This window comes from Lolium perenne, chromosome 4 (assembly GCF_019359855.2).
Source record: "Lolium perenne isolate Kyuss_39 chromosome 4, Kyuss_2.0, whole genome shotgun sequence".
In the NCBI taxonomy this organism is placed as follows: domain Eukaryota; kingdom Viridiplantae; phylum Streptophyta; class Magnoliopsida; order Poales; family Poaceae; genus Lolium; species Lolium perenne.
In genome coordinates this window covers 72,068,794-72,087,003 of record NC_067247.2, presented here as the reverse complement: position 1 = coordinate 72,087,003, position 18,210 = coordinate 72,068,794, and the positions used below count along the sequence as shown (strand labels likewise).

The following is an 18,210-nucleotide window of genomic DNA, read 5'->3' as shown; positions in this document are numbered from 1 at the left end:
GGATCGATCATTTTTTTCTGGGCATCCATCGACAAGTGTAAGACGTAGTCATGTAAGTGGACATGGCCAACGGTAACAGTGTTTTTTTTTTGAGGGTAGCCAACGGTAACAGCTAATACAGGCAGAATATGAGGAATTCTGGCCCAATTTGTGGCCCTTGAGAGTAGTCACAATGCATAGTATCATATAGAAGTATCATGCGTATGATACTACTACATGTTACTATCTTCAGAATGCATGGTATTATATACCAGTATCATAGTCTCCATGTATAAATTGTTTTGTAGAATCTCAATACAAATATGTGTACAAGATTTACTTGACATTATTTTTTCTAGTAGTATGTGATATGATACGGTATCTACCTATGGTACTAGTACACTCTCTCTCATCCTTAATTGCACTGCCACATCAGCATTTTAAATGCATGGAATGCATGATACTATCTATGGTACTCCCATTGTGGGTAGTCTAATGGGCTGGCGTGGGGCATGGCCTGAAAATTGCGTCATATAGCCCGGGCATGTCAGTGCTCGTGGCTGTGCTGAATCGCTACGCGCAAGGGGCGCACGACAGAGAAGCCCTGGCAGTCGTCCGGACAACAGGGAAGGCAGGTCCGCCCAATCTCCGGCTACGCATTCGGTTAATTCGGTTAGTTCGGTTCGGTAAATACGGTAAAGACGGTTTCAGTACTTCGGTAAATACGGTTTTGTATGAGGATACGGTTCGGTTCGGTAATAACCAATAAAGTTCGGTTAGGTTCCGGTAATAACCAAACTAACCAAAGTTGACGCGAATTTTTGAATAACGGACAACTTTTCACATGATTTTGTTCAACAATCAATCAATTTTCAGTAATACCCAAACTAACCAAACTGTAGGCGGTCAAGTGTAATTTTTGGCATGAACCTTTTAAATGACAGCCAACAAAGAAGATGTATAGTCACAAAATTACAGGACATATTCTGTGAAGTCACGGAATGAAGAGATGATATAAGTACACAACAGATTAGCGGGAGATGTACAACACCAAACATACATATAGTTGGCCAATAGCAACATGCCAAGATAGAACATCTCACACGTCAGGAACGACATGCCATCACGCCATCACAGACTTACAATTCAGTAGTTCACACACACGTGAAGTGAAATTCTGAAACAACTATGACATAAACTAAAATTAAATGGTCTCTCCTTTTCCAATCAGTAACAACATCAAAGTGTGCCATGGCTGCAGTAAAAAAAAAGGTTAACAAATTCAGAATTTATTTTGTGTAAAGAATAGCTTTACAGGATATGCCTATTTAAGTGCTGACTACTGACTACAATTGTATCAAATATTAACACAACTACGTTGGGGAAAGAAGGTTGCCAGTTTGGTTCTAGACTCTAGAGCTGCCGCAAAATGCTTGCCCCGTTGAGCTAGCACTACTAGAAAAACAGGCTTCCGGTGAGCCCCATAAGTCGCGAAGGTAAAGGAACCGCGACTAATGGTACCTTTAGTCGCGGTTCGGGAGGCGAACCGCGACCAAAGGCCTGGGCCCAGGGCGCTCGGTGGCCAGCCGTTGCACGTGGGGGGCTTTAGCCGCGGTTGGCCAGGCCAACCGCGACTAAAGGTGCCCGAAGGCCTTTAGTCGCGGTTGGCTCACAACCGCTGCTAAAGCCGCCCTATATATACCCACCCAAAGCAGCCAACACTTAGCCATTTGGTGCCATTTTCTTCACAAGCTTCACAAGTGGGTGTTAGGTTTGCTTTTGGTTCCTCTTATGCACATAAGGTGTTTGATGAAATGCCCCAAGAGCATGAAACAAACATGATATGAAGTGTTGGAGCACACTTGAGCTTTCTCATTTATTTTTTCCTCCTCGATCGCGGTTAGCAACTTGAACCTTTGATGTGTCGTTGATAAAATGTGCATGTGTGTGTAGTTCATTGTTTAATTTATATTGTTTGTAGCTAGTTAGTTTAACAAATGCATGATGGTTAATTATATATTTTATATTATAATAATGCAGATGAATCGACAATGGATGTACGGTAACCGACTCTCCGGCGAGTTCAGTACGGGTTTGAATGATTTCCTCGTAGTGGCTAATGCGAACAAGCAGGGGGGTTTTGTTATCTGTCCATGTGTTAAATGTAAGAATCAGAAGGGTTACTCTTCCTCAAGAGATGTTCAGCTGCACCTGCTTCGGCACGGTTTCATGCCAAGCTATAATTGTTGGACCAAGCATGGAGAAAGAGGGGTTATAATGGAAGAAGATGAAGAAGGGGATGATTTCATCGATGAAAGCTATCTTGCTCATTTCGGTGATACTTTCATGGAGGATGTCAAGGTGAAGGGGAAGGTGAAGAAGAGGCACGTGATGATCCCGTTGATGATCTTGGTCGGACCATTGCTGATGCACGGAGACGCTGCGAAACTGAAAAAGAGAGGGAGAATTTGGATCGCATGTTAGAGGATCACAGGAAGGCGTTGTACCCCGGATGCGATGATGGTCTGAAAAAGCTGGGCTGCACACTGGATTTGCTGAAATGGAAGGCACAGGCAGGTGTAGCTGACTCGGCATTTGAAGACTTGCTGAAAATGTTGAAGAATATGTTTCCAAAGAATAACGAGTTGCCCGCCAGTACGTACGAAGCAAAGAAGGTTGTCTGCCCTCTAGGTTTAGAGGTTCGAAGATACATGCATGCATCAATGATCGCATCCTCTACCGCGGTGAATACGAGAATTTGAATGAATGCCCGGTATGCACCGCATTGCGTTATAAGATCGAGGCGATGACCCCGGTGACGATGTTGAGGGCCGTAAACCCAGGAAGAATGTTCCCGCCAAGGTGATGTGGTATGCTCCTATAATACCACGGTTGAAACGTCTGCTCAGAACAAAGAGCATGCCAAGTTGTTGCGATGGCACAAAGAGGACCGTAAGTCGGACGGGGAGTTGAGACACCCGCAGATGGAACGCAATGGAGAAAGATCGACAGAGAGTTCAAAGATTTTGCAGCTGACGCAAGGAACATAAGATTTGGTCTAAGTACGGATGGCATGAATCCTTTTGGCGAGCAGAGCTCCAGCCATAGCACCTGGCCCGTGACTCTATGCATCTTCAACCTTCCTCCTTGGTTGTGCATGAAGCAGAAGTTCATTATGATGCCAGTGCTCATCCAAGGTCCGAAGCAACCCGGCAACGACATCGATGTGTACCTAAGGCCATTAGTTGATGAGCTTTTACAAATTGTGGGGCAGACCTGGTGTCCGTGTGTGGGATGAGCACAAAGAAGAGGAATTTGACCTACGAGCGTTGCTTTTCGTAACCATCAACGATTGGCCTGCTCTTAGTAACCTTTCGGGACTGTCAAATAAGGGATACAATGCATGCACGCACTGCTTACATGAGACTCAAAGTGTACATTTGCCAAATTGTAAGAAGAACGTGTACCTTGGGCATCGTCGATTTCTTCCGAAAGGTCATCCAGTAAGAAAGAAAGGCAAGCATTACAACGGCAAGGCAGATCACCGGCCGAAGCCTGCGGAACACACTGGTGCTGAGGTATTTGATATGGTCAAGGATTTGAAAGTCATCTTTGGAAAGGGTCCTGGCGGACAATCAGTTCCGAAGGGAGCTGACGGGCACGTAGCCATGTGGAAGAAGAAATCTATATTCTGGGAGCTAGAATATTGGAAAGTCCTAGAAGTCCGCTCTGCAATCGACGTGATGCACGTTACGAAGAATATTTGCGTGAACATCCTAAGCTTCTTGGGCGTGTATGGGAAGTCAAATGATACAAAGGAAGCACGGCAGGACCAGCAAAGTTTGAAAGACCCTGATGACCTGTATCCGGAACGGTTTCAAGGTCGTGCCAGCTACGCTCTGACCAAAGAAGAGAAGGTCATCTTTTTTGAATGCCTGAGCAGTATGAAGGTCCCGTCAGGATTCTCGTCCAATATAAAGGGAATAATAAACATGGCGGAGAAAAAGTTCCAAAACCTGAAGTCTCACGACTGCCACGTGATTATGACGCAATTGCTTCCGATTGCTTTGAGGGGGCTCCTGCCGGAAAATGTTCGAGTAGCCATTGTGAAGCTATGTGCATTCCTCAATGCAATCTCTCAGAAGGTAATCAATCCAGAAGTTCTACCACGGTTACAGAACGATGTGGTCCAATGTCTTGTCAGTTTCGAGTTGGTGTTCCCGCCATCCTTCTGTTATCACCAGAATTTGACCAAGTCAGAGATGGGCCGCGATCAAGATGGACGTGAAGATTGTACGTGGAAGAAATACGTGAATCGGCCTTGTTTATCAAGTTTGGGCCTGTTAGCCCGTGTATCTTTATATAGTAGGTTACGTAGAGATTAGAGTTTGTCTCGTGCACGGTTTAGTGCACGCCCACATTAGAAAGTCCCCTGGACTATAAATATGTATCTAGGGTTTATGGAATAAACAACAACCAACGTTCAACACAAACCAATCTCGGCGCATCGCCAACTCCTTCGTCTCGAGGGTTCCTCCGGTAAGCACCATGCTGCCTAGATCGCATCTCGCGATCTAGGCAAAGACGAGCTCCGCCTAGTTGTTCATGCGTTGCTCGTGCTGAAGCCTTTTTGATGGCGAGCAACGTAGTTATCATAGATGCGTTAGGGTTAGCATTGTTCTTAGTATCATATGCTTTCGTAGTGCAACCCTTGCGCATCTAGCCGTCCTTGTACCTCATCATGGGTGCAGGGACGGCACCCCGCTTGATCACCGTTTAGTAGATCTGATCCGTTACGATCGCTCCTTGATTCATCAAGGATTAGTTTAATATCTGCAATAGTTAGGCCTTACAAAGGGTTGGAGGATCCAGCGGCATGCGGGGTGTAGTTTGCTGCCCCTAGACAGGACGTTCCGAGGATCAACCTAGTGTTGGTTTTTAGGCCTTGTCTAGGGCTGGCTTACGATCACCGTGCGTGAGCGCGAGGCCCAATCGTGAGTAGGATGATCCGATTATGCGGTGAAAACCCCAGATCGTCGTGGATCTCATACGCTTCATCTTGATCAAGCAGGACCACCATATATTCGGCCACCTTGGACGAATCATGGGTGAATCGGCTCCATGAGCCGATTCACAGGACAACCTGAGAGCCGATCGAGGCTCGTATTTAACGTGTACGTGTGTGCCCTGCAGGAAACTAAGCAAGGCATCATCCACACCTTCCTGACCAGGTATAGGTCAGGTGGCACGCCCTTGCAATTTGCATCGGCGCGCGACCAGGAGGCTTTGCGGGCCGTCGCTCTGAGGGACTGGGGCCAGCCGCAGCCCTAGTTGTTCCCGGCTCTACGGTGTTGACCAGTCGCTGCCCGCCAGTGGGTTTCTGACGTCAACACATTCTGGCACGCCCGGTGGGACCATCTTCAACGACAACCACCTCGCCATCTACATCAGAGATGGCTGAAGAAACTCCTGTTACCTATGAGGAGCTCAATGGCGAGCTCAAGAAGAAGTATGACGAGGTCAAAGCTGTCCTCGAAGCCGACCTAATCGGCTCTTTCCACAGGACCCGCTCCCATGGCATCAGATGGAAGGGGTTCACACCTGAAGGCGCGCTTGATGGAGTGGACCTGTCCACCCCGTCAGAGGAACGCACCAGGTCGCTGCGTCAGGAGATAAACTTCATGGTGGCTCATTCGCTGCACCGCCATTCTGAGAGCCTGGTGAATACGTTGGAGCACGTCGCGCTGCGCGTGATCCAGGAGATCATGAGCCATCAGTACTCTCCGTCAGGACCAGCCCTAGGGACTCACCAAGGGGAGTTGCTACTCCAGTCCCGTCCACCGCTGCCGTTCGCGTTGACAGCGCCCGAAGTGCCGAACTCATCGGCCTATGTCGTCTACAAGATTGGTGGTGACCCCAGTGACTACCAATTTCTACAGGACGCGCCCAAGGAGATCCCGCACGGGTACGCATGCGCATACGTGCCAGACTGCAGCACCTGGGCACCCTCGAACCAGGTTGTCAGAAAGGGACTTCTGGGGCAACAGGAGGAACGTCGGAGGCAGACCCTGAGAAGCAAACGTGGCTAGCTAAATACGCCACTCCGACAAAACTCCCGAGCCCAGCTCCTGCAGTTGGCTCAGAACCAGAAAAACAAGCATGGCTGGTTAAGTACGCCACTCCGACGAACCTTCAGGGTTCGGCACCTGCAGCCATCACCGCGGATCAGATTTGTACGATCCTGAAAGATCAGTTCGGCATGATGCCGAAAAGAAAGGCGATCGGCTATACCAAGCCGTACCCCAATGAGTACGAATTGATCCCGCTACCACCCAAATATCGGCTCCCGGACTTCACAAAGTTCAGCGGATCAGATGGTTCCAGCTCCATCGAGCATGTGAGCCGATATTTGGCGCAGCTGGGCATGATCTCAGCATCAGACGAGCTGCGCGTGAGGTACTTCTCACAGTCCCTCACAGGATCGGCTTTCGGTTGGTACACTTCGCTGCCACCGAACTCAGTCCAGACTTGGAAGCAGCTGGAAGAACGGTTCCATGAGCAATATCACTCAGAGGCTTCCGAGGCTGGCATTGCCGATCTAGCACAAGTACGACAGAAGCGCGGGGAAACAGTGTCAGAATACATCCAGCGCTTCAGGACCGTTAGGAACCGATGCTATTCGGTTCACGTAAGCGAAAAAGAAGCAGTCGAGTTGGCGGTGGTGGGTCTATCATCATCGATCAAGGACGTGGCCTCCCAAGCAGACTACCCTTCATTAGCACACATGGTGCAGAAGCTGTCAGCGTATGAACAGCGCCACCCAGATGTCTACCAGGACAAATTCAAACGCGTGGTTACCATGGTTGACGCAGGCGAAGATGAAGGCGCTACGGGAGAACAAGAGGTTGCAGTGGCTGAGTGGACTCGAGCGGCAGGCCCAGTAACCTGCAAATGGGTGAAGCCACCAGGGCCTCCAAGAGGGTTCGACTTCGACGTGACTAAAACGGAGCAGATTTTCGATCTATTACTCACGGAGAAGCACATAAAGGTACCCGAAGGCCACAAAATTCCTACGGTGCAGGAGCTGAACGGAAAGCCATACTGCAAATGGCATAACACGTACTCCCATACCACCAACGACTGCAGGGTGTGGCGTCAGCAGATCCAGAGGGCGATAGAAAATGGGCGACTAATTTTTAACCAGTATGCCATGAAGGTCGACACACACCCCTTCCCCGCCGTCAACATGGTGGAGTTCGCTCACCTCGGAGGGTGCCAGCCTGATTTCTCAGCCAACATCAGCATGGTAGAGCTTGGACACCGCTCTGAGAAGGACGGGGATGAGGACAGCTGCTCTCAGAGCAAGGACGCAGAGGGGGCCGCTCCATGCGATCGGCTCCGTCAAGATGGCAAGCGCTACGTCACGGAGGGGGAAGTGAAGAACATAAGATATCAACGACCCCTCTCTGATCACCTCCTCAGCAAGTATGTGAGTCAGTACGACCAACGCCGGCAACACGGCGACGATGATGAGAGAGACCGTCTGGCTAGAGGAGCCAGAAGATATCGTCGGCTCGATCACAATGAGGAGGAGCACGAGCGCCGTGCCACGGAAAAGCCAAGGGAGCAAGATGACAACGCCAGGCACTGGGACTGCCCCTTCTTCAGACACTGCTGGGATTCAGGAATGAGCCGATTGCCAACAATCGGCAACTGCCCAGAATGCAACCGGAAGAAGAAGGAGGCAGCCAACGTGTCCGTATTCGAGCGTTTAGGGCCTCTCCCACCACAGAGCAAACGCGCTGAGTCCCCTCGCTGGGCAGATCTCGAGGATTCAGAAGACGAGGGACAAGAAGAGGAAGAAGATAGGTGTCACCGTCCAAGATGGTGCCCTGATGGTCTCAGCCATTCACAGAAACGCAGGGTTCAGCGATTGCGCGGTCTGGAGGAGGCCGAAAGGTTATACTTGCATACGCTGAGAAAGGCACGACCTGATCTGGCTGCGAAAGTCCAGAGGACCCTGGATGAGGAGGGACTGCCGCAAAGAAAGGAGTGGCGCCCCAAGCAAAGGAAAGCCGATGATGAAACATCGGCTGGCACAAACATGGTGCTCGTTCGACCGGCGAGGTATGGAGCTCCACGATCACACGATGCACTCAAGGTGGACGGCAGCAAGCATACCAACGTGATAAAGTCAGAGATTGGGCTAGTTTTATCTGCCGGCTTGGACGAGTAGCAAGAGCACGTCAATAAGCGAACATGGCGAGGCTGATCCCCGCGATCGGCCCCCAAAAGTTTGTGAAGGGGCGTTACAAAACCTTCACCGAGCAAGCGACATGGAGGCCGATTCCAGCAATCGGCCAAAATTATCCTCACCATCCATTCTGCCTGGGCTCAACGTTTGACCCAACAGGGATTACCTGAAGAGCCGATACCATCAATTCTCTTGACAGAATCGGCTCGGGGGGCACCTAGATGGATAAAACACGGGGATATGAGACAATACTGTCAAATATGGGGGCCGACACACAAATCGGCCTAAAAAAATTCAAAATTTTTTGAGCACAGCCGATGCAGCAGACATCGACTTGAGGATATGAAAGCCGATGCAGGGCCATCGACTCAAGGGATACAAGAGTTCTAACCAGAGGGTCACCATGTCAGGGGAGGAACCGATCCGATCAGCAAGGCGCAAGGAATGTGCTAAGGAAACTCGGGGGGCAGCTCACCCTGAAGGTTCGCTGTTTTTAAAAGACCGATTCAGTTAGAATCGGTTGATTCGCTGCGTTACAGCTTGGAGGCTAATGATGACTCTGTTTAAAGAGCCAATGGAGATATCGTCGGCTGATTTTCCGTTGCCACCTTCTTCACAAAGTGATGAGCAGTCACTAAAGAGGGTCGTTGAAACTGGCGGAAGAAATTTAGGGGCTCTCCTGAAGATCCCACATTATCTACCAGTTGGATCATACTTTGTTATCGGTTCATTGAGAAGCGGTTCGGAGAAATCGGCAATATCAAATTGGAGAATCTTCTCCATTAATAAACAGGATTTCTTACAAAGGAAGGACCGATTACTTAAATAAAGGAGAACAAAAGAAAGGGTCTATTGACCCATCTGCTACTGCTAGGCCTATGCTAGTAGATCCTAAACTACGGGCCGTCACTGCCTTCATCATCATCCTCGGAACCCTCATCGGCGCCGCTACCGGCGGGCTCCTCATCGCTGCTCCCGTAGCCCTCTGCAGGGGCTTCATCCTCCTCTTCGTCAGCACTGTCGTCGTCGTCCCACCACATGCGGAGGCGTTTCGCTGGTGGGTAACCTTCGAGGGAGTCATCGTCGGCGTCTTCCTCTTCTTCCTTTTCCTCGTCGGAGGAAAAGCTCCCTTCCCAGGGGAAGAGGTCGTCATCGCTTGGTGTTTCCAGTTCCCCGTCGACAAGGAACTGAAGGTCTTCTTCCCCATCAGTGAGGGGTTCACCATCTTCCGACTCGTTGGAAGAGTCCCAGTCCCGCGCGTCCCAATACTCCGGGGCGCGGGCTTCGTAGATGGCCATCAGATCGACTTCCTGCTCGAGTTCGCTGGAGGAGGAGGACTGGAGAGACAGGCCAGAGGAAGCGGAGGAAGAGGAGGAATCCATGGGGACTGAGGAGGGTTGTTCGGTTTGCCGATGGCTGCTGTGGAGTAGGGAGATGAAGAAAGGAACCCTAGGATGTGGTCGAATAAAAGGGGGAACGGCGATTTAATGCCTAAGCAGTTCCCGAGGACCTGGTGCTAGAACCGTCGAGTCGAACAGAGAAGGCGAGGAGGCAAGACGCCATCATGAAGAAAACTGCGACGATTTTGCCACGGCATGGCCCTTCGAAGAATGCAGATGGTTTTGCAATTATCATTATCAAAACCAGGGGGGCATGTGTTATCACCAGAATTTGACCAAGTCAGAGATGGGCCGCGATCAAGATGGACGTGAAGATTGTACGTGGAAGAAATACGTGAATCGGCCTTGTTTATCAAGTTTGGGCCTGTTAGCCCGTGTATCTTTATATAGTAGGTTACGTAGAGATTAGAGTTTGTCTCGTGCACGGTTTAGTGCACGCCCACATTAGAAAGTCCCCTGGACTATAAATATGTATCTAGGGTTTATGGAATAAACAACAACCAACGTTCAACACAAACCAATCTCGGCGCATCGCCAACTCCTTCGTCTCGAGGGTTCCTCCGGTAAGCACCATGCTGCCTAGATCGCATCTCGCGATCTAGGCAGCACGAGCCTGCCTAGTTGTTCATGCGTTGCTCGTGCTGAAGCCTTTTTGATGGCGAGCAACGTAGTTATCATAGATGCGTTAGGGTTAGCATTGTTCTTAGTATCATATGCTTTCGTAGTGCAACCCTTGCGCATCTAGCCGTCCTTGTACCTCATCATGGGTGCAGGGACGGCACCCCGCTTGATCACCGTTTAGTAGATCTGATCCGTTACGATCGCTCCTTGATTCATCAAGGATTAGTTTAATATCTGCAATAGTTAGGCCTTACAAAGGGTTGGAGGATCCAGCGGCATGCGGGGTGTAGTTTGCTGCCCCTAGACAGGACGTTCCGAGGATCAACCTAGTGTTGGTTTTTAGGCCTTGTCTAGGGCTGGCTTACGATCACCGTGCGTGAGCGCGAGGCCCAATCGTGAGTAGGATGATCCGATTATGCGGTGAAAACCCCAGATCGTCGTGGATCTCATACGCTTCATCTTGATCAAGCAGGACCACCATATATTCGGCCACCTTGGACGAATCATGGGTGAATCGGCTCCATGAGCCGATTCACAGGACAACCTGAGAGCCGATCGAGGCTCGTATTTAACGTGTACGTGTGTGCCCTGCAGGAAACTAAGCAAGGCATCATCCACACCTTCCTGACCAGGTATAGGTCAGGTGGCACGCCCTTGCAATTTGCATCGGCGCGCGACCAGGAGGCTTTGCGGGCCGTCGCTCTGAGGGACTGGGGCCAGCCGCAGCCCTAGTTGTTCCCGGCTCTACGGTGTTGACCAGTCGCTGCCCGCCAGTGGGTTTCTGACGTCAACACCTTCTTCAATATTATGACGCACCTCCTGGTTCACCTAGTCGATGAGATTTCCATTCTCGGTCCTGTATTTCTACACAATATGTTCCCCTTCGAGAGGTTCATGGGAGTATTAAAGAAATATGTTCGTAACCGTGCTAGGCCAGAAGGAAGCATCGCCAAGGGCTATGGAAATGAGGAGGTAATTGAGTTTTGTGTTGACTTTGTTCCTGACCTTAAGCCGATTGGTCTTCCTCAATCGCGGCACGAGGGGAGACTAAGTGGAAAAGGCACGATCGGAAGGAAATCAACGATATGTATGGACGGCCATTCTCTCGATCAAGCACACCACACAGCTCTGACCAATTCCAGCTTGGTGGCTCCGTACTTTGAGAAACACAAGAATATTTTACGCCTGGACAACCCCCGGGAAGCCCGAATCCTGGATTAGGAAGGCCCACATGGAGACTTTCGGCAGCTTGGTTGAGAAAACATTTAATGAGTGACAATAAGGTTGTAGATCACCAGACATGTTGGCCAAGACACCATCTTCGACTATAACGACTTTCCAAGGGTACGAGATAAATGGGAATACATTTTACACGATCGCCCAAGATAAAAAGAGCACCAACCAAAACAAGTGGTGTCCGCTTTGATGCAAGAACCGAGAATGGGCAAAAGGTCACATATTATGGTTACATAGAGGAGATATGGGAACTTGACTATGGACCCTCCTTTAGGGTCCCTTTTGTTCCTGCAAATGGTTCAAGCTAACAGGAGGTGGGGTAAAGGTGGACCAGCAATACGGAATGACAATGGTGGATTTCAACAATCTTGGTTACCTTGACGAACCATTCGTCCTAGCGAAAGATGTCGCTCAGGTTTTCTATGTGAAGGACATGAGTAGCAAACCGAGGAAACGGAAAGATAAGAAAACGATCAGTACATCATGCGATGATCCAAAGCGCCACATTGTTCTTTCAGGGAAAAGAAACATCGTGGGAGTGGAGGACAAGACAGACATGTCAGAAGATTATAATATGTTTGCTGAAATTCCGCCCTTCAAAGTGAACACCGACCCAAGCATTAAGTTAAATGATGAGGATGCTCCATGGATACGGCACAATCGTAAGCAAGCAGGGACACAAGGAAAGAAATGATGTGTAATAATTTATTATTGTACCAAACTTTGTTGAATGAATCATGTGAATTATATTACCCGTGATGTGTTTGGTGTCCATTTTCGAATGATTCAATTGACTCGAGATACTCCTGCATACATGAATCATGAAATTTGGAGTGACTAAGTCATACTCCTGCATACATGAAATTTGGAGTGACTAATTCGTACTCCTGCATACAGGAAATTTGGAGTGACTAAGTCATACTCCTGCATACATGAAATTTGGAGTGATTTAGTCATACTCCTGCCTAGGCGTATAATATGCATACTCGTAGTCTTCATAGCCGCCGCCGTTGTACTGGTAGTCGTCGCCTTCTAAGTTGCCGGCGTCGTCGCTGCTGTCGTCGTCAGCTGCCGTCGCTGCTGTCGGCGGCGCCGTGGCTCGAATCGAGGGTAGCGCAGCGGGGATATCGCCGGCCGTGATGTAGTCCATGACGCTCTGCAGAGTCCGGCCGTACCACCATAGCCGACGGCCGGCCTCGTGGAAGTTTCCAGGAGGCAGACCGTCCTCCTCATACCTGGCGAGCGCCCTCTCACGCCGATTGATGAAGAAGGCATCCCAAGTATGCTGGTTATCGGGATGCCAGCGGGGATTCATCCGCTGCTCCGGCGTGAGGTCGAGGTAGTAGTGGTTCGTGATGGCCGCCCGGCGCGCAGTACCCTGAGGGACGGGAGGGACCGGCACGCCGCCGGCGCTTAGGCTCCAGCCGGCAGGGACGCGGTAGCCCGGAGGGCAAGGGTAGTTCGAGGCGCAAAGCTCCTCCACCTGCTGGTAGGTTAGAGTGGGTGCGGTGGAAGCCATGAGAGGGTGATGAGAGATTGTAGAGATGTGATAATGCTGGCCAAGCCGGGCTACCTATATATACTGACAAATGGCGGGAAAAATGGGAGCGGGAAGACAGGAGGCGGGAAGAAAGAGGCGGGGAGAAAGTGGCGGGAAGAAATTGGCGGGAAAAAATTGGCGGGAAGAAAGAGACCGGAAGAAATTGGCGGGAAGAAAGAGGCCGGAAGAAATTAGTTTTATTTTTCTTTATTTTTTGATATATTATTTGTATTTTTAAGATTTTGAAATAAATTAGTTTTATTTTTCTGAATTTATTGATATATTATTTGTATTTTTAAGATTTTGAGTTGAATTAGTTTTATTTTTCTGAATTTATTGATATATTATTTGTATTTTTAAGATTTTGAATTGAATTAGTTTTATTTTTCTGAATTTATTGATATATTATTTGTATTTTTAAGATTTTGAGTTGAATTAGTTTTATTTTTCTGAATTTATTGATATATTATTTGTATTTTTAAGATTTTGAATTGAATTAGTTTTATTTTTCTTTATTTTTTGATATATTATTTGTATTTTTAAGATTTTGAAATGCATTAGTTTTATTTTTCTGAATTTTTTGATATATTATTTGTATTTTTCACATTTAGAAATGAATTAGTTTTATTTTTCTGAATTTGTTGATATATTATTTTGTATTTATAACATTGAGAAATGGAAATAATTTCGAAAAAAGGCCTTTAGTCGCGGTTGGCCTGGCAAACCGCGACTAAAGCTCATTTCCGCGGGAACCGCAAAACAGGCGAAAATTGGGCTTCGGTCGCGGTTGGTGTGGCCAACCGCGACTAAAGGGTAACCTTTAGTCGCGGTTGGCCACACCAACCGCGATCAAGGCCCCCCTATAAATACGCGCGGCGGCGCGGTTCACTTCTTCTTCTCGCCCGTCCGTTTTCGCTCCGATCGCTTCGCTCGCTGCTGTCGTTGTCGTTGCCGCTTCGCTGCCGCTGCTGCCGCCAGCTGCCGTCGCCGTTGCCGACCCTCCATCGCTGCCGCTTCGCTGCTCGTCTCGCCAGACGTCCCGCGCCGCCTCGCCCGCCCGCACCGGCACCGTATCGCCGCGTAGCTAGCCGCGCCGCCGCCCGTGGACATCGCGCTGCGCGTGGCCGCCGCTTTGATCGCTTGGCGCGCGCCACGCTTAGTTACAAGGCTGCTTAGTTGCTGCTGGCCGCCAGACGCTACGCGCCGCTTAGTTGCACACGCCAGATGCAGGCTGGCCGTTAAAGAGAGGAGAGGGAGAGGAGGCGCCCGGCCTTTTTTTTTGTTTTTTTATTGTTTTTTCATGAACTCACATTTTGTTAATTAAAATTGACTTAGAATTTTGTGAACTTAAAAATTTTGTAAACTTAGCCAAAATAACTTAAGAAAAAAATAACTTAAGAAAAAAATAACTTAAGAAAAAAATAACTTAGCCAAAATAACTTAAGAAAAAAATAACTTAACCAAAATAACTTAAGAAAAAAATAACTTAAAAAATAACTTACGAAAAAAATAACTTAACCAAAATAACTTAAGAAAAAAATAACTTAACCAAAATAACTTAAGAAAAAAATAACTTAACCAAAATAAATTAAGAAAAAAATAACTTAAAAAATAACTTAAGAAAAAAATAACTTAACCAAAATAACTTAAGAAAAAAATAACTTAACCAAAATAACTTAAGAAAAAAATAACTTAACCAAAATAACTTAAGAAAAAAATAACTTAAAAAATAACTTAAGAAAAAAATAACTTAACCAAAATAACTTAAGAAAAAAATAACTTAACCAAAATAACTTAAGAAAAAAATAACTTAAAAAATAACTTAAGAAAAAAATAACTTAACCAAAATAACTTAAGAAAAAAATAACTTAACCAAAATAACTTAAGAAAAAAATAACTTAACCAATTGACTCTCGGTCACCGCCACCGCTCTCTCGGCACCGCCACCGCTCTCTCGGTCACCGCCACACCGGTCTCTCGGTCACGCGGTTGCGTCCCCGCTTTCAATTCGCCACCGCCACCGGTCTCTCGGTCACGCGGTCACTGCGTCCCCCCTTTCGCCACCGCCACCGGTCTCTCGGTCACGCGGTCACTGCGTCCCCCCTCTCGCCTCCATCGTCGCCCTCTCTCTTTATATGTAGAAGAGATGTGATAATGCTGGCATATACACAATTAATTTTGTTTTGACTACATGTTTTCAGGACTGACATATGGCGGACGATAGAGCTGACCCGATTATGGACAACTATGATCCGGACGCTGAAGACCATATGTTCGGCATCATAAACGGCGATATTCAATATGTGCCGACCGGACAAGAAGAAGATGATATCTCTTCTTATCTGAACCTTGACGGTGAAGATGAAGGGCGCCGTCAGCAAGATGATGCCGAAGAAACGTCGGTAAACGACGATCTTCAATTGGAAGTAGCAACCACCTCCGGCGCCGAGGTATATATATACATTGAGCCTCTGGTGATACAAACTAACTGATTTGAATAAATATGTGTGTACTAACGCGCGCGACTCTCTTTCTTATTTTAGCCCTCGGCCGGATCATCGAAAAAATCGAGTACGTCGTCGTCAAAGCGTGGCGCAACCAAGACGATGAAACCAAACGAAACATGCACCATCGAGGTTGTCGACGAAGCAACCGGCAGGCCGCTGGAGCCCAGCAAGAACGCCACCAAGTTTATCAGCCAATGCGGAGCCGTTGTTAGAGAGAACGTCTCGATCACCGTCCAGGAGTGGAATGAGCCAAAGAAGGCACGTCTTGGTTTCACTTTTGTCGATAAGAGAACAAAAAAAGATTGCTTCAAGAAGCTTATAGAACATTTCGTTCTACCTCCGGAATACCGCAGATATGATGAGGCGGGTAACAAGATTCAGGAAAACAAGGAGAGGTGCAAGCTAGTCAAACAGTTCGCTCTTTCTAAGATGGCCGACGCATTCCGGAAATACAAGCAAAATCTAGCCCATGACTTTGTCAAGCAGGGCAAGACTCCGGATTTCAAAGGACAATATGAGAAACTGCAACATGATTGGCCAGAATTTGTGAAGCAAAAGAAATCGGAGCAGTTCCTTGAAATGTCGAAAAAAAATAAGAAGAATGCGGCCAAGAAGGAGTACAATCATATTATGGGGCCAGGAGGGTATCGCTTTTGGCAGCCTAGGTGGGAGAAGATGGAGAACGAGCTGAGGGCGCGAGGAATCCGTCCAGGTACGGAGGGATGGGACCCAAGGGCCAAAAGCTGGTGGTACGGGCATGGGGGATCGCTGAACCCGGAGACAGGGGAGTGTGTTTATCAGGGCAAAATAATTAAACCCACCCAAAAGCTTATTGAGGCAATGAGGGATGCTCAAGAGGGGAGGATCAAGTTCAACAGAGAGAACGACGCCCTGACAAAAGCCCTCGGGAATCCTGAACACGGAGGACGTGTACGAGGCATGCCCGGGGACATTCCGTGGAAAGTAGGGTTCCCCCAGAACGATGACCCGTACGGTTACAGAAGCCGTAAGAGAAAGATGGATCGGGATGCAGATGTTGTGGCGAAGCTGGTAACGGAAATGGATGTGATGAAGAAAACCGTGAGTGTACTAGTAGCCGAAAGAGATGCAGCTCGGGCGCAGCATGAAGATCATCCAATGGATCTCGGAAGCCAGCAGAGAAGAAGCAGCGTGGCTTCCACGGAGGCCTCTGATACGTCCAAAACGTATCTACTTTCCCGAACACTTTTGCTATTGTTTTGCCTCTAATTTGTGTATTTTGGATACAACTAACACGGACTAACGCTGTTTTCAGCAGAACTGCTCTGGTGTCTCGTTTTTGTGCAGAAATCCAACTTTCGGGAAAATCCTCGGAATTTCTTCAGATGGCCCTATTTTACCAAAATATTGATGGAGCCAGAAGGGCAAAGGAGGTGGAGGCCCGAGGGCCCCACACCATATGGCGGCGCGGCCTGTGGGGCCCGCGCGGCCCTATGGTGTGGCCCCCTCGGCCGGCCTCCGACGCCCCCCTTTGGACTACTTATCGGGTTCGACCTAAAAACGCACAGAGAGAAGTCGACATCGCCAGAAACCCTCCAGAGAGCCGCCACATCGCGAAACTCCGTCGCGGGAGCCAGAAGTCTCCGTTCTGGCACTCCGCCGGGACGGGGAATTGGAGGAGATCTTCACCGCCATCACCGCCAACGCCTCTCCATCAACCAGCAATGTTTCCCCCATCCATGTGTGAGTAATTCCCCCGCTGTAGGCTGAAGGGGATGGTAGGGATTGGATGAGATTGGTCATGTAATAGTCATAAGATTGTTAGGGCATAGTGCCTAGTATCCGTAGATGTCACTTTTATGATATTGTTGCAACTTGTTATGCTTAATGCTTGTCACTAGGGCCCGAGTGCCATGATCTCAGATCTGAACATGTTATTGATTCATGAAGATATTCGTTGTTTATGATCTTACCTGCAAGTTGTATACACATGTCGCTGTCCGGAACCAAAGGCCCCGAAGTGACAGTAAATCGACAACCGGAGGGGATGGTAGTGATGTGAGGATCACATGTGTTCACGGAGTGTGAATGCTTTGCTCCGGTACTCTATTAAAAGGAGTACCTTAATAGCCAGTAGTTTCCCTAGAGGCCCGGCTGCCACCGGCTGGTAGGACAGAAGATGTTGTGCAAGTTTCTCATTGCGAGCACGTACGACTAAATATGGAACACATGCCTATTGATTGATTAGTACTTGGATACCATTTTATTATTATCTGCAAATGCCCATGCTTTGATTGTTACATGAGTTTCTCTCATCCATGCAACGCCCGTTAAATCCGTCCTCGTGCCTACGTATTTTAATCTCGCTGTTTACTATAATCACTACTACTGTCTTTATTTCACCGCTGCTGTTATTTCGCTATTTCCACTGCCATAAAACTGTTACTCTTGATAAACTCTTGCGAGCAAGTCTGCTTTCAGTGTGCAGCTGAATTGACAACTCCGCTGTTAAGGCTTACAAGTATTCTTTGTCTCCCCTTGTGTCGAATCAATAAATTGGGTAATACTTCCCTCGAAGACTGTTGCGATCCCCTATACTTGTGGGTCATCAAGACTATTTTCTGGCGCCGTTGCCGGGGAGCATAGCTTTATTTGGAAGTTCACTTGGATTGATATTGTTCGCTGCAAATTCTC

General features: G+C 48.2%; 1 long non-coding RNA gene across 1 annotated transcript in view; it reads right to left on the bottom strand.

Moving 5' to 3' along the window:
* Nucleotides 1-1,020: 1,020 nt before the first annotated feature.
* The window catches only part of LOC139830858 (uncharacterized), a 28,582-nt gene continuing 11,392 nt past the window's right edge, over nt 1,021-18,210 (bottom strand). The window contains exon 2 of the long non-coding RNA XR_011744354.1: nt 1,021-1,234. This is a non-coding gene — a long non-coding RNA (uncharacterized lncRNA). The remainder of the gene's footprint in view (nt 1,235-18,210) is intronic.